General features: G+C 43.9%; 1 long non-coding RNA gene and 1 pseudogene across 1 annotated transcript; one reads left to right on the top strand and one right to left on the bottom strand.

The window, feature by feature from the left end:
- Nucleotides 1-14830: 14830 nt before the first annotated feature.
- Nucleotides 14831-15803, bottom strand: LOC129627947 (olfactory receptor 5B21-like; annotated as a pseudogene).
- A 336-nt stretch (nucleotides 15804-16139) lies between these two features.
- LOC129628656 (uncharacterized) lies at nucleotides 16140-17501 on the top strand. Its single transcript, XR_008702842.1, has 3 exons — nucleotides 16140-16278; nucleotides 16424-16519; nucleotides 17247-17501. It is a non-coding gene; the product is annotated as an uncharacterized LOC129628656 (long non-coding RNA).
- Nucleotides 17502-19843: the final 2342 nt, after the last annotated feature.

Here is a 19843-nt window from a genome sequence, read left to right on the forward strand (position 1 = left end):
TTATGTGGAGTGGAGTGTCTGATTTCAGCAATTAGGTAACTTTTAAAGAAATAGCAAAGTGTGACTCATACACAAGATAAAAAATAGGCAACAGAAACTGCCTGTGAGAGGGAGAGATGTCAGACTTAACAAAGACTTCAAAGTAGTCATTGTTTTGTATATTCAAAGAACCATAGGAAACCATGCTTAAAGAAATGAAAGAGGCTATGATAATAATGTCATACTATCTACAGATCTACAGAATTTCAATAGAAATTATAGAAAGAATCTAATGGAATTAGTGAAGTTTTAAGTAAAATAACTAGAAAACTCACTGGAGAGGATCAAGAGTGGATTTGAACTGGATAAAGAAAGAATTAGTGAACTTGAAAATAGGTCAAAAGGGATTGTGAAATCCAAAGAATAGGACAAAAAAAAAAATGAAGAAAATGAACAGCACCTCAAGAGAAATCTGGAGGGACTATAATAATATCAGACAATAGATTTAACACAAAACAAAAAAAACTAGCGATAAAGACGGACATTTTACAATGAAAGAAGGGCCCATCCATCAAGAAGACATAACAACTACTATATATATATCTCTCTGACAACAGAGACCCAGAATATAGGGAGCAAAAACTGACAAAAGCGAAGTGAGAGCTGGACAATTTGACAATAATCACTGGAGACTTTAATACCTCACTTTCAGTAATAGAACAAGTAGGCAGAAGACTAACGGGAAATAGAGTTGAGCAATAGAAACCAGTGTATCCTAACAGACGTCTGTAAAGCACTGTGTTCAGCAGCAGCAGAATATAAATTATTCCCATGTGCGCATGGAACATTCTCCAGAACAGACGACAGGCCAGACGATGAGCATCAGCAGACGTGGAAAGACTGAAACTGGTTAGTGTTCTCTAACCACAATGAAACGAAATTATACATCATGAACTGAAAGGAATTTTGGAAATTAACAGATAGGTGGAATTAATATACTCCTTAATCAATGAATCAAAGAGAAATCACAAGAAAAATTAGAAAATATGAGATGAAAAAAATTGAAGGCACAATATAATAAAGTTTATGGGATACAGCTAAAACAGTACTTTGAGGGAAATTTACAGGTGTCAACACCAATTCTATAAAAGAAGAATAATCTGAAATCAATAACTTAAACTTCCACCTAAAGACATTTAAGGGGAAAAGATGAGCAAAAGCTAAAGCAAGCAAAATAAACAAATATAGAATGAAAATTAAATAGAGAACAGAAAACTGATAGAGAAAAATACACAAACTAAAAGTTGGTTCCTTGGAAAGATCAACAAAATTGATAAACTTAGCAAAACTGACGAAAAAAGGAGAGAAGACTGAAATGACTGAAATTAAGAATAAGAATAAGGGGACATTATTACTGACATAATATACATCAATAGATGCAGAAAGAAACATTTGAGAAAAATGCAACACACTTTCTTTATAAAAACATTCAACAAATTAGGAATAGAAGGAAATTTCCCCAATCCAATAAAGGACCTCAATGAAAAACTCGTGGCTAACATAATAGTTATTGATGAAAAATTAAATGATTTTCCCCTAGAAAAGAGGAAGGAAAGAGAAGATGAAAGGAAAGGAAAGGAAAGGAAAGAGAAAAGGATGTCTGCTCTCACAACTTTTGTGGTACTGGAGTTTCTTTCCAGTGATATTAGCAGTGAGGCTGAGGAGTGCTGATGGAGGTGAGGGTTGGGGTGGGGAGAATGAATCCAGATTTTTAAAAAAGGAAATAAAACCATCTCTCTTCATAGGTAATATGATCCTGTGTTTTGAAGAAATCCACCCAAAACTGTTAGAATGAAAGAATTCAGTAAGTTAATAAGATATAGGATATACAAAAATCAATTTACTTCTATCATTGAATCACACACTTTAAATAAGTGAGATGTATGGTTTATGAATATCTCAATAAAGTTGTTAGAAATCAATTGTATTTACATACATTTGCAATGCCCAATCCAAAAATGCAGTTAAGAAAACAAATTAAGGTCGTGTGAAAAAAGAATAAAATACATAGGAATAAATTTAACAAAGAAGTCCAGAATTTAATCTCTGAAAATGGCAACATACTGTTGAACAAAATAAAACATCTACATTAACTGAAAGATGTACCCTGTTCATGGGTAAGAAGTTTTACTATTTTTAAAATGACAATACTCTCCAATTAGAATCTACAGATTTAACTCAATCCTTATCATAATTCAAACTGGCTTATTGGCAGGAATGGAGAAGCTAAAATTCATATGGAAATTCAAGGGACCAAGAATAGCCAAAATAATCTAGAAAAAAAAAGTTGAAAGACTCGCACTTACTAATTTCAAAACTTAGTACAAAGCTACAGCAATCAAAACAGTGTGGAGACTGGCATAAGAATAGGCATATAGATCAATGAAATAGAATGGAGAGTTCAAAAATAAACCTATATATTTATGGCCAGTTGATTTTTGATCAGTGCCAAGAGTATTTAATAGAGAACAATCTCTTCCTTACATGGTGCTGAGTCAATTGGATATCCACATACAAAACAGCAAAGTCGAATCTCTAGCTCATACTATATACAAAATAAACCAAAAATGAATCAGAGATCCAAGTCTAAGAGCTAAAACCTACAAACTGTTAGAAGAAAACATGCAGGTAAATCTTCACGACCGACAAGCCTCAGAATGGGAGAAAATATTTGCCAATGAAGCAACTGACAAGGAATTAATTTCCAAAATATACAAACATCTCATGCAGCTCAGTATTTAAAAAAAACAAACCCTAACAACCTAGTCAGAAAATGGGCAGAAGACCTAAATAGACATTTTTCCAAAGAAGACATACAGATGGCCAAAAAGCAAAGAAAAGATGCTCAACATCACTAATTATTAGAGAAACACAAGTTATAAGTGCAATGAGATATCATCTCATACTAGTCAGAACGGCCATCATCAAAAAATCTACAATCAATAAATTCTGGAGAGGACCTCCTTGGTGATACAGTGAATGCGAATCTGCCTGCCAATGCAGGACATAGAGGTTTGACCCCTGGTCTGGGAAGGTTCCGCATTCACTGGGGCAGCTAAGCCTGAGTGCCGCAGCTGCTGAGCCTGTGGGCTGCAGCCACGGGAGCCAGGCTGCCTGGAATCCATGCTCCACAGCAAGAGAAGCCACCGCAATGAGAAGCCCGGCCACCCCACTGAAGAGGAGCCCCTGCTTGCCACAGCTGGGGAGAGCCTGCATGCTGCGAAAAATTAACTAAATAAATCATTTACAAATGCTGGAGAGGGTGTGGAGAAAAGGGAACCCTCCTACACTGTTGGTGGGAGTGAATATTGGTCCAGCCACTACAGAGAACAGTATGGAGCTTCCTTCAAACACTGAAAATAGAACTACCATATGACCTAGCAATCCCACTCCTGGACAGATATCCAGAGAAAACCATAATTTGGAAAGATACATGTACCCTCAATTTTTCATTGCAGCCCTATTTACAATAACCAGGACATGAAAGCAACCCAAATGTCCATCAGCAGAGGAATGGATAAAGAAGATGTGGCATATATACACAATGAAATACTACAGAGCCATAAAAAAGAATAAAATCATGCCATTTGCAGGGACATGGATGGGCCTAGAGATTGTCTTACTGAGTAGAGTAAGTCAGACACAGAAAGACAAATACCATGATATCACTTACATGTGGAATCTTAAAAAAAAAGGGTAAAAATGAACTTATTTACAAAACAAAGGTAGAGTCATAGATGTAGAAAGCAAACTTATAGTTACCAGGGGATAAATGAGGTACGGCTATAATTGGGAGATTGGGATTGACATATACACATTGCTATGGGCTGCAAGGAGATCCAACCAGTCCATTCTAAAGGAGATCAGTCCTGGGTGTTCTTTGGAAGGACTGACGCTAAAGCTGAAACTCCAGTACTTTGGCCACCTGATGTGAAGAGTTGACTCATTGGAAAAGACTCTGATGCTGGGAGGGATTGGGGGCAGGAGGAGAAGGGGACAACAGAGGATGAGATGGCTGGATGGCATCACTGACTGATGGACGTGAGTTTGAGTGAACTCCGGGAGTTGGTGATGGACAGGGAGGCCTGGCGTGCTGCAATTCATGGGGTCGCAAAGAGTCGGACATGACTGAGCGACTGAACTGACTGACTGACTGACATATGAAATAGATAATTAATGAGAACCTTCTGTATAGCACAGAGAATGCCACTCAATACTCTGCAATGGCATATATGGGAAAGGAATCTTAAAAAAGAGTGAATATATATATATGTATATACATAACCAGTTCACTTTGTTGTACAGCAGAAACTAACATCACATTGTAAATCAACTCTATTCCAAAAATATTAAAAAAAAAATCTTCATGACGTTGGATTTGGCAATGGATTCTTAGATATGACTGGTAGCATGAGAAACAAGCAAACAAAAAATAAATTCTTCGCTTAGGGTGCCACAACAAAATGCCATGGACTGGGTGGCTTCAGCAAGAGAAGTGTATTCCTCACCAGCTGGAGGCTGGGCGTCTGGGATCAGAGTCCTAGCGCAGTCAAGTTCTGGTGGAAGTTTTCTTACTGGCTTGCAGCTAGCTGCCTTCTCACTACGTCCTCCAAAGAAAGAAAAAGCAAGGAAGGAAGGAGGAAACGGGAAAAGAACAAGTGCTCTGGCGTTTCATCTTACGAGCACATCGCTCTCACCATGAGGGCCCTTCCTTCACGACCTCGTCTAGATATAATTATCTCCTAAAGGCCCCATCACCTAATACTATCATATTAGGGATCAGGGCTTCAACATCTGAATTTTTCTGGGAGGAGCTGGGGGTGACAAAAAAAATCAGCCCATATCAATAAGTAAATTAGACGTCATCAAAGTTAAAAAGTTTTAGGAATCAAAGGACACTTTCAAAAGAATGAAAAGACATTTTATTGAATGGAAGAAATACTTGCAAATCATATTATCTGCTAAAGGACTTTGTATCTAGAATATATAAAGAACACATAAACTCAATAATGAAAATAACCCAATTAATAATGGGCATTCAATCTGAATACACATTGACTCCAGAAAAGATATACAAGTGGTCAATAAGTATGTAAAAAGATTTTTTGACATTTTTGGTCATCAAGAAAATGAAAATCAAAACCACAGCAAGACATACCACTCACATTCATGAGGATGTTTTTAATGGTAAAAGATGGATATGAACAAGTATTAGTAAGAATGGGAGGAAACTGGAGTCCTCAGACACTTCTGATGGAATGTAAAATGACGTAGACACTTTGGAAAACAGTCTGGTAGCTCCTCAACAGATTAAACTTAGGGCTTCTGTATGACCCAGCGATTCTATTCCTAGAGAGTTAAAAATATGTGTTTGTACTTGTGCATGAACCTGTACATGAATGTTCCTAGCAGCAGTATTCATCATAGTTAAAAGGGGAAAACAATCCAAATGTCTATTAACTGATGAATGGATACATTAAATGGTGTAGATCCATTGGAACATTATTCAGCCATGAAAAGAATTGTCCATTCCCCAGTGCCCACCCTCCAGAGAGGGGAGAGGAAATGGAATGAATAACTCATCATGCCTACATGATGAAGCCTCCATAAAAGTTTCAATAGTAGGGTTAGGGTTTGGAACCTTCTGGGTCGGTAAACACATCTGCATGTTGGGAGGATGGCGCACCCCAACTCTCCAGGACAGAAGATCCTGAACTTAGGTCCCTGCTGGGCCTTGCCTCACGTGTCTCTTCCTTTGGCTCTTCATCTGTGTCCTTTATCACACCTTTTAAAAATACTTGTTTATTTGGCTGCACAGGTCGTGGCCCGCAGCGTCCTTGTCGCTTTGTGTGGGGTCTTTCGGTGGCACATGGATTCTAGTTGCCGTGCGCAGGCTCAGGAGTGGCAGCTCGTGGGCTAAGTTACTCCTCGGCATGTGGGATCTTAGTTCCCTGACCAGGGATCAACCCCGTGTCTCCTGAACTGCAAGGTGGATTCTCAACCACTGGACCACCAGGGAAGTCCCCTTCATGCCTTTTATTTTACGACAAACTGATAAAGGCAGGTCAGTGTTTCCCTGAGTTCTATGAGCTGTTACAGCAAATAATTGAGTCCAAGGGTGAGGTGAGGGCAGTCATGGAAACCTCCAGTTTGCAAGCGAGTCAGACTGAAGTTGTGGATAACCTAGGGACTACTGCTTGGCTTGGTGTCTGAAGTGGAGAGCAGTCCTGTGGGACTGAGCCCTTACCTGTGGGGTCTGGGCTGACTTTGGTTGGTGAATTGTAGAACATCTAGCTGGTATCACAGAGAATTGCTTGGTATGTGGGGGAAACCCCAAACATCTGGTATCAGAAATTTTGTGAGTGTAACAGTAAAGGAGAGACAAAGGAAGAGGAGAGGTGTGGATTTTTTGTGCTTAGATGAATTGTAGGATACAGGAATTACGTTTTGATAAAGCCATTACAGGGCTTCCCCGGTGGCTCAGATGGTGAAGAATGTCCGGCAAGGCAGGAGACCCAGGTTCGATCCCTGGCTTGGGAAGATTCCCTGGAGAAGTGAATGGCAACCCACTCCAGTACTCTGGCCTGGAGAATCCCATGGACTGGGACACCTGGAGGGCTACAGTCCATGAGGTCAAGAAGAGGCAGACACGACAGAATGACTAATGGTTTCACACTTTCAAAACTGTTATAAGTAGAATTGTTTTCATTGCTTCCACCTAGACATGTGAAGATAGGTAAGGGTGAACAAAAAATGAGTGAATCAAAATCCAGGGAATCATTAACTTTTATACAACTGGTCCTTTCATATATAGCCGCACCTCTAAACTCCCTTCTTAGACCAAATTTGACTTTTCTGTTTCTGTAGGCAAATAACCATTTTATGCTCCCTCAGAGTCCTGCTCTCTGTCAGCCGATAGTTTCATCTGAGTAGTGCTCCCATCTAAATATGGCAATGTTTGTGTAACTAGTCGAACATTTTATTGCATATTTACCCTTATTTATAGAAGTATAGTGGAAAATGAAAAAGTAAAATGCTGATGTTAATGATTTTACAACTGAGACAAAGAAAGATACCATTGGATATGCCAAAAAAAGTAAATTTGATGCTTATTGAATTTAAGTAAGTTTGACAACTGTGTTCAATTATAAAGGAGAACAACAAAATTTAAAACACATGTACAAAATGCTGTACATATATTTCCAAAGTTTGTGGTTAAAAGATAAGGTGTAGTGGTGGAGAAAATGTGTGAATGTTTACAATTTAATATAGTAGAATCTTATTTTGATACACTGATTTTTAAAAAAATAATTAAACAAACAAACAAACAAACAAACTCAATGATCTTTCCCTCTTCAAAAGAGACCTCTTGGCAGCCACACCTTGGGGTAAGGTTAGTGCCGCATAGAGCAAATACCAAAAAAGTCAATTCCTGGCCTTTGAGGTTTAAAATATGTTTTGGAAACTCAGGGCAGAGATAAAACTTTTGTGATAAAGAGCTTTTGAACTTCAAAAGCTAGAGTCTTCAGTGACCCAGGGCATACACTTGTGCCTTGACCACAGGCATACAAGAATAGGTGCTCGGTCAGAACCAGGTTTTTCCAGAGCTTTTCTTTCTCTCCAGATAAAAATCCCCTAGGCTTGCAAGTTAGGAAAGAACTGTAGTGAGCTTAGGGGGTTGGGCCACTGAATCCAGAAGGAATCCTGTGGTCCAGTCTCTAGAGCCGCCATCTGGAAGTAAGGGAACCATTACTTCAAGGAGCAGTGGAAAGAAGTGGTGTATGGCAGGGCTGGACAGAGACCCCACGTGGCATGGGAGAGGGTGAGTGTGGCCAACCCCTCTGAGAGTGTATCAGGTGTGGCCAACCCCTCTGAGAGTGCACCAGGAGAGGCTGAGTGACTAGAGAGGCCTTCGGATATGGAGTCAGGACCATGATGTCATGGTCTGGCAACTGGAAACCAGGCGGAAAGAGGAAGTCAGGGGAAAGGCCAGCATGGAGAGACCATGACAGAGGACCAGGCAACGATTCTATCTATTCCACCCTGACTCCTTGGTACGCTCAACTCTGGAAAAGGAAGGAGTGTGTGTATGGCTGGGTGTTAGGGAAGGGTCGGAGGGTACTTTTAAACTGACTGTGATTGCCCAGAATTGCCCAAGAGAATGCTTTTGCTATCTGGCAGAGTGTGTGTGTGTGTCTGTCGCTCAGTCGTGTCCGATTCCTTGAGATCCCATGGACTGTAGCCCTCCAGGCTCCTCTGTCCATGGGGACTCTCCAAAGAAGAATACCTGAGTGGGTTGCCATCTCCTATTTCAGAAAGGGCTTCCCTGGTGGCTCAGATGATAAAGAGTCCACCTGCCATGCATACCCAGGTTCGATCCCTGGGTTGGAAAGATCCCCTGGAGAGGAGTATGGCTACCCACGCCAGTATTGTTGCTTGGAAAATCCATGGACAGAGGAGCCTGGCGGGATACAGTCCATCATGGGATCACAAAGTGTCAGACAGGTCTGAGAGACCAACACTTTGACTCCAGGAAGAGGAACTCAAAAGACCTTGTCAAGGAAAAAAAAGTCAAACTCTTCACACAGGTGAATTTGGAGCAGTTTGGATAAGCACCTATTCCTAAGAAGCTGAGTATCAGCATCAGCTAACCCTCAACAGAGGGAAGTTCACAGTCCACCAAACTGCAGACTGTGATTTAGCTGGTTGCAGTCTCCTTTATGAAGGGAGAAAGACAATCAGTGTTACATTTTCTCTTTACAAATTTTAAAAGAGCATTGGAAAGTCATTTTCATAGTTCCACAGTTTCCTACTCTATCATTTGCCTAATTACTGTCAGCAGATCTTTATATCCAACATTAAAATTAGATTTTGTCCTTTCAAATACCATTTCAAATAAACAAAATGCATCAGGACTTGTGAATTGCAAAGTTCCAGGAGAAAATTAAATCTGAGAGAATTCCCTGGTGGTCCAGCAATTAAAACCTGGTGATTTCATTGTGTAAGCCTGGGTTCCATCCCCGGTCAAGGAACTAAGATCCTGCAAGCCATGAGAAAAAAAAAAAAAAGAAAATTTGTTTATCAGTATTCTTACCTGGAAAATTCCATGGACAGAGGAGCCTGGCAGGCTACAATCCATGGGGCTGCAAAGAGCCTGACACGTCTGAGAGTATGCACATGTGTTATCAGTATTTAAAGTATAATCTCTTGTTAATAAGTTAAATACTTAGATATACAGTGTATGCCGCCGCTGCTGCTGCTGCTAAGTCACTTCAGTCGTGTCCGACTCTGTGCGACCCCATAGACGGCAGCCCACCAGGCTCCCCCGTCCCTGGATTCTCCAGGCAAGAACACTGGAGTGGGTTGCCATTTCCTTCTCCAATGCATGGAAGTGAAAAGTGAAAGTGAAGTCGCTCAGTCGTGTCCGACTCTTCACGACTCCATGGACTCCAGCCCACCAGGCTCCTCTGTCCATGGAATTTTCCAGGCAAGAGTACTGGAGTGGGGTGCCATTGCCTTCTCCATATACAGTGTATAACCTTCAGATATAAATTAAGTGTTTATATCATATTTGAGACTTCATAATATTTTTTCGGTCTCTCAATTGTATCACTTCTCTCCCTCCTTTCCTTCCAAATGGACAAAACATATACATACAACATTCAAATTTCAGGCATTTCAATTTCGGGAACATTTTTCAGGAAAAAAAAAAAAAAGTTTCCAGAGGCAGGGATTATCTGAGTAGGAAAATAGTTTCCTAGCCCACCCCTGAATATCTAGGTAAGAATGATCAATCGCCAAAGCTTCCAATAGTCTTCTATTTTCATTGTGGCCTTTGCCCCATGCAGTTGCAGGAAGAAGTGGAAATTGATCAATTCCTGGGGGTCCATTCATTGACTGCCTTGGGGCAAAGGCAGGGAAGAATGGAAATAGCACTGGATTTTGAGTCTAAATATCTGAGTTTGGTTTCAGTTGTTTGTCATCTTCCTTCTTTTTATATGTGATCTTTGTTTTTATATTTATTCTGAGGAATATTTAAAAACTATTCAAACTGTATATTGAAAAAATGTTCTTAATTGCAAAATACACAAGTGAAAGTATATGAAACCTGCAGTTTGAAGAATATTGCTAAAGTAAACACCTGTATACGCACTGTCTGGGCTTCCCAGGTGGCACAGTGGTAGCAGGAGACATGAGAGACGCGGGTTTGTACCCTGGGTTGAGAAGATTCCTCGAAGGAGGGCATGGCAACCCACTCCAGTATTCTTGCTTAGAAAATTCCAAAGACAGAGGAGCCTGGTTGGCTGCAGTCCACAGGGTCACAAAGAGTCGAACACGACTGAGCTCGCAAGCACATGCACTGTCTACCTTAAAAATAGAACTTTGCAGGTATCTGGTATGTGGTTAAGAGTTGCCTGAGGACCGCGTTAAAATGCAGATACGGAATCCGTGGGTCTGGGGACGAGCCGGAGGTTCTGTGTTTCTCAGCAGCTCCCGGGTGATGGAGACGGTGGTGGTCCAGTTTACGTCTCCTGTAGCAGGACCTAAGGACGCGCCTGCGAGCCTCTTCCTCATTCTGTGGCCAGGACGAGCCAATTCTGACTCCACGTCAGAACTGTTTCTTCGACTTGCTCTTCTGCTCTTGTTGTTATCATCAGACATCATGGCCTGCCTTAGGGAACCCTGCCCCTTTGCCAGACTGTGAGACTGAAGTGCCTTTGTCCAGGCCCCTGTGCACCTGTGGAGGGCAGAAAGGAGGACAGGAAGACATCCCGTGCCGAAGGCATGCCTTCTGGAAGACAGTTACAAGACTAAGATTAACGGCCTTTTTATTTATTTCCTCGTGCACCCTCCCCATCTCCCTTCTATAAAAGAATCTGGCATCCAGGCCCCCCGTAAGATGGTTATTTTGAGACAGTAATTTGTCATCCTCTCAGTCAGCCAAATATGACCGAATAAAGTCGTATTCCTTGGCTCAACACCTGTTTCTTGGATTTATTGGCCTGTCCATGGGGTGAGCAGAGTCAGCTTGGACTTGGTAACAATTTCACCTTCTTTTTCTCCCCGATAAGAGGTAAGCATTATCCCAAATTTTGTGTAATCACTCCTTGCTTTAAACAGCTTTACCATCTATGAATACATTTCTAAATATTATAATTGTTTAATTTTGCCCATTTAAAAAAAAATTTTAAAAACTTACTTTCCACTTACAGTTATTACCGAATATTGGCTAGGTTCCTCACGGACAATGCACACTTAGTCTATTGTACAGCCAGTAGCTTGCACCCCCGACTCTGCTACCCCCACAGTGACCCTCGCTCCGCTCCCTGCTACGTTTTTGTTATATTCACTAGTCTGTTGTAGTTTTTAGATTCCACATATGAATGATATCATGCATTATTTGTATTTCTCTGTTTGACTTATATCACTTAGCATAATGTCCTCCAAGGCCATCTGTTTTGCTGCAAGTGGCAAAACTTTCTTTTCTGTTATGGCTGAGTGTGATTCCATTGTGTGTGTGTGTGTGTGTGTGTGTGTGTGTATCCGTACCACCTCATTTTTATCCACTGATAAATGGATAAACTTTTATATAAACAAGATGTATTTTTATATAATAAATTCTTATCTATTTTTATCTGTTGATGGGCATTTAGTTTGTTCCATACCTTGGCAATTGTAAATAATGCTGCTATGAGCATTGGGGTGTATGCCTATTTTCAAATTAGTGTTTTTGTTTCTTTTGGAGAGATATATTTACATATATGTGTATGTACACACCCAGGAATGATTGCTGGGTCATTATCTAGTTTTGAACTCTATAAATGGAGTAACACTGTGTGCATTCTTCTGTTACTTTCTCATTTCATTCAGTCTCATGTTTTAGAGACATTTCTTTTGATAATAACCTGTCCTTCTTTTCTTTCTGCTGCTGTTTAGTTTTCGGTGTATGAACATGCGCTGTTTCATTCATCTGTTCCTACAGCTGCGTTCACATTTTTTTTGCTGTGAGAAATAGTGTTGCTTTAAGCATTCCTGGTATATATTTCAAAATGCGAATCTGCAAGAATTTCTCTTGATTGTATGCCTGCTCACTGAATTGCTGAATCATAGTGTGTGTACATATTATATTTTGAAATCTATTGCAACAGATTTAGAATTCCAGGGAACTGTGACCTGCAACTTGAGGCAGCTGTGAACTAGCAGTTCTCAGAGTTCCTTTTGCTCTTGTCGTGGCAGCACGATCTGAGTGTGTGGTTCAAAAACCGACAGAGGAAGCTCAGCACAGGCAAAGGCTGTTCAAACATTTCCACCCCGGGAAACGGTTCACCTCAGTTATGTAGGAGCATGAGTTGACCTGGAGAAGGGCGCGGCAACCCCCTCTGGTATTCTTGCCTGGAGAATCCCTGGGACAGAGAAGCCTGGCGGGCTACAGTCCACGAGGCCGCAAAGAGTCAGACACGACTGAGGCGACTTAGCACGCACACACAGGAGTTGACCAGAGGCTTATTTCAGATTTAATCTGGTGGTGTTTTAGAACTCCGTACAGAAGATGGTGTAATCAACTGCCCAAATGGCCAGTGACAGAGACAAAGCTATGTGTTTATGAAATCTCATTTACTTTTTCTGTGTCTGGACTAAGAAGGCTGTATTTCCCAGTCTCTTCTGCAGTTATGTTAAAGCTGTAAGAGGGTGAGGTGATGTGAGCCAACCTCAGGCCAGATAGTTAAGAGCTCGCTCCATGACCTTCTTGATTATTTCCCCTGACAGTCTTGGAGAGCTCTTCAAGTTTGAGATGATGGCATTGTCAGATGAAAGGGGTCCAGATATTGACGGATGGATAAAGTCTGCCCTGGCGAGTCACCTGGCGCATCTCCAGTTTAGCATGGGTGAAAGCCTTTGTGGTGTTAACTGCTGGACGTTGTGGGGCTCTCACTGTAGTATAAAGCCACCTAATGCATGTTCTGGATATTAACCTAGGATGGTCCCACCACCCTGATGACCTGATGACCTCATACGTATTTTTAGAGGTGAGTGAATTAGGTTAATTTTTATCAAGTCTCTTTACCATAATGTTCTAGTCCTGACCTTAATTGTAGGTGTGTACTAAAAACTTGGTTTATTAGTTAAAGGAATGTGATGCATAGGAAGAATTTAGTAAATATTTACTTTCTGGAAGGAGACACAAAAAAGTAAAATATTTTCACGCTTAGTTTACTGGAAAGGATTTTTAAATTATCCATTTTTAGAATAAAATATCAAAATTGAACATGCTCATCAAAAAAGTTTTGTAAAATTTTTGAGAAAAATAGAAAAACCTCACAGGCCACTAGTCTAGTAAGACCATCATTTACCATCATTTGAATCACTGTGTGTTCCTCCCGGGTTTCTCCTACTCCTTTTTATCACATTGTTGCAATCACGCTGTTCTGACCTCCTGTTTTCCATGTTATTATGTCGTCTCCATCAACATAACATTTAGGGGTTTCATTTTTTCCTTTGAATATTTAGATTTCTCCCAAGTTTTTGTTTTCAAACATGATGCTGTGATAAACCTCTTTGTATAGTAAGATTGTCTGTATTTAGAATCACATCCTTAAGATAGATCTGAAAAAAGTCTTTTGATGATCCAAAAATCATCATGAGGCCAGCACAGTCCGGGTTCAGACTCTGTCTCGACGTCCCTGGTGGTCCAGTGGACCGGAGTCCGCCTGCTAATGGGAAGGACACAGGTTCGATTCCTGGTGTGGGAGGACTTCACAAGCCATGAAACAGCTGGGCTGGTGTGCCAAACTGCCGAGCCCGCTCTGGAGTCTGTGAGCTGCGGCTCCTGAGCGTCTGCTCCGCAACAAGGGACGCCGCCACAGGGAGCAGCCTCTGCGCCGCAGCAGGGCAGCCCCGCGCTCTGCAACCAGAGAGAGCCCTGCGCACAGCAGCGAAGACCCAGGAGGACAAACAAAAAATTGCCAAGAGGGAAGCATTAAAAAACGTTGCCTTAGTTTAAGAGTGTGCCTTCCAGTCCCGCGTCCAGCCTCGAAGTTTGTCGAGGTCACGTTCCTCATTTGTGTGAGTCTCTAAAACACATATACTCACCATATAGCATGTGCATTTATTGGTTTATTTTAAATATTTATTTTTATTTATTTGACTGTGCTAGGTCTTAGAGGATGAGGTGGTTGGATGGCATCACTGATTCCACGGACATGAGTTTGCGCAAACTCGGACAGATGGTGAAGGACAGGGAAGCCTGGCGTGCTGCAGTCCATGGGGTCGCAGAGTCGGACACGACTGAGCGACTGAACAACAAGGTCTTAGTTGGCATGTGGGATCTAGTTCCTTGACCAGGGATCAAACCCAGGCCCCCTGCATGGAGAGCATGGACTCTTAGCCACCGGACTACCAGAGAGGGATCAAACCCAGGCCCCCTGCATGCAGAGCACGGACTCTTAGCCACCGGACTACCAGAGAAGCCCCTACACGCATATTCAAAGATGTCCAGGCTAAGTGTAATTCTTTATAATTCTAAATACAATACTTACTCTGTCACGAATTGCTTCAGGTTATTAACTTCTGTTCACTGAGTGAAATCTCCTTCAACTGTAAAGTGAGATCATCCTTAGGATGGCTGCTCCACTGTGCAATGGCAAAGACTGAATATGATAATGGATGCAAAGCTGCTTTAGCAACATTCTGTATAAAGTATGGCATTTGCTGTTTCTTTCTTACTTCCTCCCCCTCCTTCCAAACCAGGCTGCTCCTGGCTGGGACGGTTCACAGTCTGATTGGGAAGACGCTATGCCTTCGTCTTGCCAACAAACAACCTCGCAGGGTTTAGCAGGAGCTTCCTCTGCAGGGCCTCCTTCACCTCCTTGTTGCGGAGGCTCTAGATGACGGGGGTGAGCACGGGGGTTATGATGGTGCAGCAGACACTACTGGCCACTGGTATCATCGGTGGATCCATGAGGCTGGACGTAGGTGAAATCACGGTGCTGTGGAAGGTGGCAATGGCCAGGAAGTGGGAGGCACACGTGGAGAGGGCCTCCTTCTTCCCAGCTGCTGAGCGCATCCTCCCAATGGCCACCAAGGCCAGGCCGTAGGAGGTGAGGATGAGGGCAGCAGGTAGATAGGTAGCCAGGGCAGAGAAGATATAGAGGACCACTCCTGCCATGGCTGTGTTGGCTCAGGCCGGGGAGGGAAGGGGTTGGATGTCACAGAAGTAGTGCAGTACCTGGTTGGGCCCGCAGAAAGGCAGGGCAAAGACATTCCCAGTCTCGATAGCAGAATTAGCTCCACCGAAAGCGAGGAAGCAGCCACCAGCTGGAGACAGGGGCCCCTGGTCATGACGGAGCTGTAGTGGAGAGGTCGGCAGGTGGCCGTGCAGCGGTCGCAGGCCATGGAAGCCAGCAGGAAGCTCTCAGCTGTGGCGTGCATCACCAAGAAGGTCATCTGGACCACGCAGCCCTTGAAGGGGATGGACCTGTCAGAGGCCAGAAAGTCGAGCAACAGCGTGGGGGTGACCACAGAGGAGTAGCAGATATCAAGGAAAGAGAGGACGCTGAGAAAGAAGTCCATGGGACTGTGGAGGCGGGAGTCTTGAGGATGAGCGCCATCATCCCCAGGTTTCCCACCACGGTCATGACATAGATGAACAGCAAGCCTCCAGAGAGAAGCTTCTGGAGGTCTGGGTCATTGGAGAATCCCAGCAAGATGAGCTGGGTGACGGGGGTGCAGTTTCCAGTGGCAAGGGTTAGTTCTCCAGGTGTCATCTGCAGAGGTGGCAACCGATCATCACTCAGACACTTACTACTTCCATAAGTTTGAGCAGCTCACTTAACCATTCTGAGACTCAGTTTCCCTAACTGTAGAACAGGTGATTTATTCTAACCTGTTTCACGAGGTTTCTTGTAAGGATTCAGTTGGATCCTGCATGTAAATTATATAGCAGAACTAAATTTGTGTTGATAAGAATAATATTGCTGTTCCTTCTTCCTCCTCTCAATGTAATTACTGGCTTTACAAATAATTAATCTTTATTTTCTGTTTGGTTTCATGAGGAGAATTATAACTACCTTTGGGGGGAAAAGACTAGTTTTCTATCCCTAGACTACTTAGGTAATACATTCACTTTACATTTGGTAGTTTTTCTTTTTTTTTTTTAACAGATATTTTTGCTGAGTATGTCTGCCTGTGCAAGGTACAACGAGGAGGAACGCCAGGCGCATGTAAGTCCTCTTCTACAAGGTGCCTGAGAGAGTCACGCTCTAGTGGACAGGACATGAGCTGTGAAGGCAGACAGACCCGTGTCTTCATTTCAGCTCGCCTCTCACTGGCTGTGTCTCCTTGGATAAGCTGTCTTTGAGTCTTGTTTTTCTTACCTGCGAAATAGAGATCATATATCTCCTCAGGACTGCTGTGTGGCCTGGATGAACTGAATGAGTGGAAAAGCTCTGACTGTCTGGAGCTCAGTCAGTCATCGGGAGAGGTGAGGTGCCTTCCCCGCTGTCTCATGCCTGCTTCTACACACGCAGGTCACAGGACGCAGCACTGAAAGGCCGGGTCCTGGCGGCGTGGCAGGATCCGGGCACACGGCTCAGCCTGGACACTTCCGGCCCCGCATCCCTGCGTCTTTACCAGGGGCCCTCGGCAGCTTTCATATTCACTCTTCCCTTTCTACTTCTTGGTTGAAGGACTTAATTTTGCACAAATGAAGAGTCTCTGGTCCAGAATGAATATTAATGGTTTTCTTTTTCTCTCATAAGATGACAGCCAGATTCTTTTGATGCACACAGACACAGACACACTCACATTCTCACACACACTCACACACTCATACATTCACACACACACACACACACACACACACACATACACACACATAGTCACACATACCCACACTCACATACTCACACACACTCACACCCATGCACCCTCACACACACACTCTCTCACACTCATACACAGACTCACATACACTCACACTCACACACACATGCACTCACACAGACACACACACCCACACACTCACACACATTCTTATACACACACACACCCACACACACTCACACACACTCTTACACACACTGACACACACACACACAGAGTCATTCAGCTCTGGGTTTAGGCCGAGCGCCTCCATCCTGCTTCCCAGTAAGTGAGGGCTCTGGTCCTCCTCTTCCGCTCCCCCTTTCTTACCATCTTCCTTGGTCCAGACAGACTAGGTTCCCTCCTCACCTACTCCTCCCGCCCGACTCCCAGAGGAACACGTGAGTCCTTCAGAGGCCCATCTATGATAATCCTCACTGACGATGACCTTGACTGACAGCCTTGCAGATGGACCTGAGGCTCCCAGATAGCGAAGAGCCTCCAGATGTCCTCCATGATGCCTGCGAAGTCCTGCCTCAGCCCTGCCAGGGGCCTCCCCTCACCCAGCTGAATTCCCTCCCTTGTGTGCGCTGCTGCAAGCTGGAGGCTGACTGTGACTCACACAGATGCATTCAGACTCCCTTACCCGGGCTTGGTCAACGTTTCCGAGACTTTCTTTCCCCCCTCCTGGGTTGTTTTGTTTCTCTATCACACTGTAACTTCTGAAAGCAGAGACTGTTCCAAGTTTTGTATCAAGAGAATAGCAAATATTTGAACAGTTACAGTTATGCAAGAATATTTGAACAATTGAGGTCGTTCAGCAGTATTTAAACAATTACTTTTCAGAATAGCATAAAGCGTGACTTTGACCATTTAGGATCTTGAAATAATGTTGAAAGCAAACTGACTCCTGTGACTCAGGAATGAAGGAGGCTGCAAAGACCCTTTGTAGTGACCAGGAGGGCTTCAGAAAGAGAAGGGGCGGGGCTGGACCTTGACAAATCAGGAAGGGGGAGCTTTGTGGAAGAGATGAGGGTGTGCAACAGCCTGGAAGTGGGAATTAATCTCAATAAACGTTTACTGGGCAAAAAATGCATGGCAAAGACAGTTTGAGCTTCAGTTTCCTCAGTTTCCATGAGGTAGAAAGACAGCATGCGTCACTATACTTAGCACGGTTCTGGACACAGGGTAACACATTAACTTTCATGCCACTCCAAGTTAGATTAGCAACATGTAGTGGGTTGGACCCCTGAATGCAGTGGGGTCTCAGGAAATGCTTACAGGCTGGCAGAGTAGGGGGTGGGCTGCATCCAGATTTGGGGGAGAGGAAGGAGGAGACAACAGGCGACCTCAGCTCTCTGAACCAGCTCTGGTGGGGGAACTCAGTAGGACTTCTGATGGACAATCACCGACCTCAGCGGGCGGTGCCCCCACCTGGCACAGCTCCAGTGGGAACTCAGGATCCTCCCCACCAGGCACGCGGGGGGTTCCAAGACTCACGTCCACTCCAGCCTGTGTCTTTGGGGTTCTCTCTAGAGCTGTTTCTGGACTCAGAGCTGATGGCAGGGCACCCGGCTCAGGTGAACAGGAAGCGGCCCTCAGGACTGAAACTGAGGCCTCCTCCGCTCCTGCCAGTTTACCAGGCTGGCTCTGCCCCTCATGACCCCAGGTGCTGTGGAGGCTCAGAGCTCAGGGGGGCCCTGAAACACACCGGGCCCACATCCTCTCCTGGGACTCCGGGAGGGTCAGTCTCAGGGCAGAAGGGATGATGCCCTGCAGAATCTGGTTACTTAGTTTGGTCTTGAGGAAAAGGAAGTTAGGGTCTCCTTGAGGAGCTGATGCTTATGGTTCCACCTTGGCCACAGGGGGACTCAGAAGGAGAGGTGGGAGCCATCCAGCCTCCTCCCTGGACTCTGAATTCTGGGTGAAGGGATGTTGTCTTGCCCCCTTGGGGGCTTGCTGGAATCTGGAGGCCAGTTTTCCCAGCTAGTCTACTAAAGAGCCCAGGGGACCTTGGCTGGACACTGAGGACCTGCCCTGGGCTCCAACCCTGGAGGACGAGTCGGTGACGCTGAGCTCCACAGAGAGTGAGTCTAGGGCGGGTCAGGCCGGGCTGAGCCCCTTTCCTTGCTGTTCCTGTGTCCCAGCCGTGGTGGAGCCCTGAGTGGGTGGGCACCCTGGAGCCTGACCCTCTCTGGGAAGCTCTCCTGGCATCAGCCACCAGGGGCTCATCTAAGGAGGCACTGGGAGCCTTGTTAACAGAATGGGTGGTTTATTTATATTAGCAATTTAAAAAATTGTATTTTCAGAAACAAAGCTAGCATTTAAGCACAGGAAATGCCAATGGGTGTAAGGAGGAGCCAAGGGAATGGTTAACCAGGAGCAAAAATGCACTTGGATCATCTCCCAGGTGTGGGTTTCCCCCTCTTTTCCTCTCTCTGACTCTGCTTTGTGGGTGGTGGGGAGAAGGCCTCCTCTCTATTTGTCAGCTGACACTGCTCCCCTGAGCCTGTTCCTTGATGGCTCAGCTGAGGCTCCTGGAGTAGGGGTGGTGGAGGTTCTGGAATCATGAGTGTTTGAACTGAAGAGAAGTACAGAGCATCTGGCCCTGTGAACTCTTGGCTGAGATGCGATGGTGCAGCGGAGCTCTGAGTCAGGCCTGGATTTCCCAGTGGGAAGACCAGGAGCAAAGTCTAGGCATCAACATGAAATAAAAAATATATATGGTCATTAAAATAAAGTAGCAGGACATGGAGATTTTCTTTAAAATAATCTGGATCGGTGCATGGTGAAAAATGTAAACAACATTTTGAAGATAATTGACAAGATCTTAATATGAACTGTGAATTGGATAACAGTACTGTATCACTCTAAAATGTCCCAATTTTGATAACTCTACTGTCTGTTCTTGGGAACTGCTCATTAAAGTGTTTAGTGACAAATG

This window comes from Bubalus kerabau, chromosome 15, assembly GCF_029407905.1.
Source record: "Bubalus kerabau isolate K-KA32 ecotype Philippines breed swamp buffalo chromosome 15, PCC_UOA_SB_1v2, whole genome shotgun sequence".
NCBI classification, from domain to species: domain Eukaryota; kingdom Metazoa; phylum Chordata; class Mammalia; order Artiodactyla; family Bovidae; genus Bubalus; species Bubalus kerabau.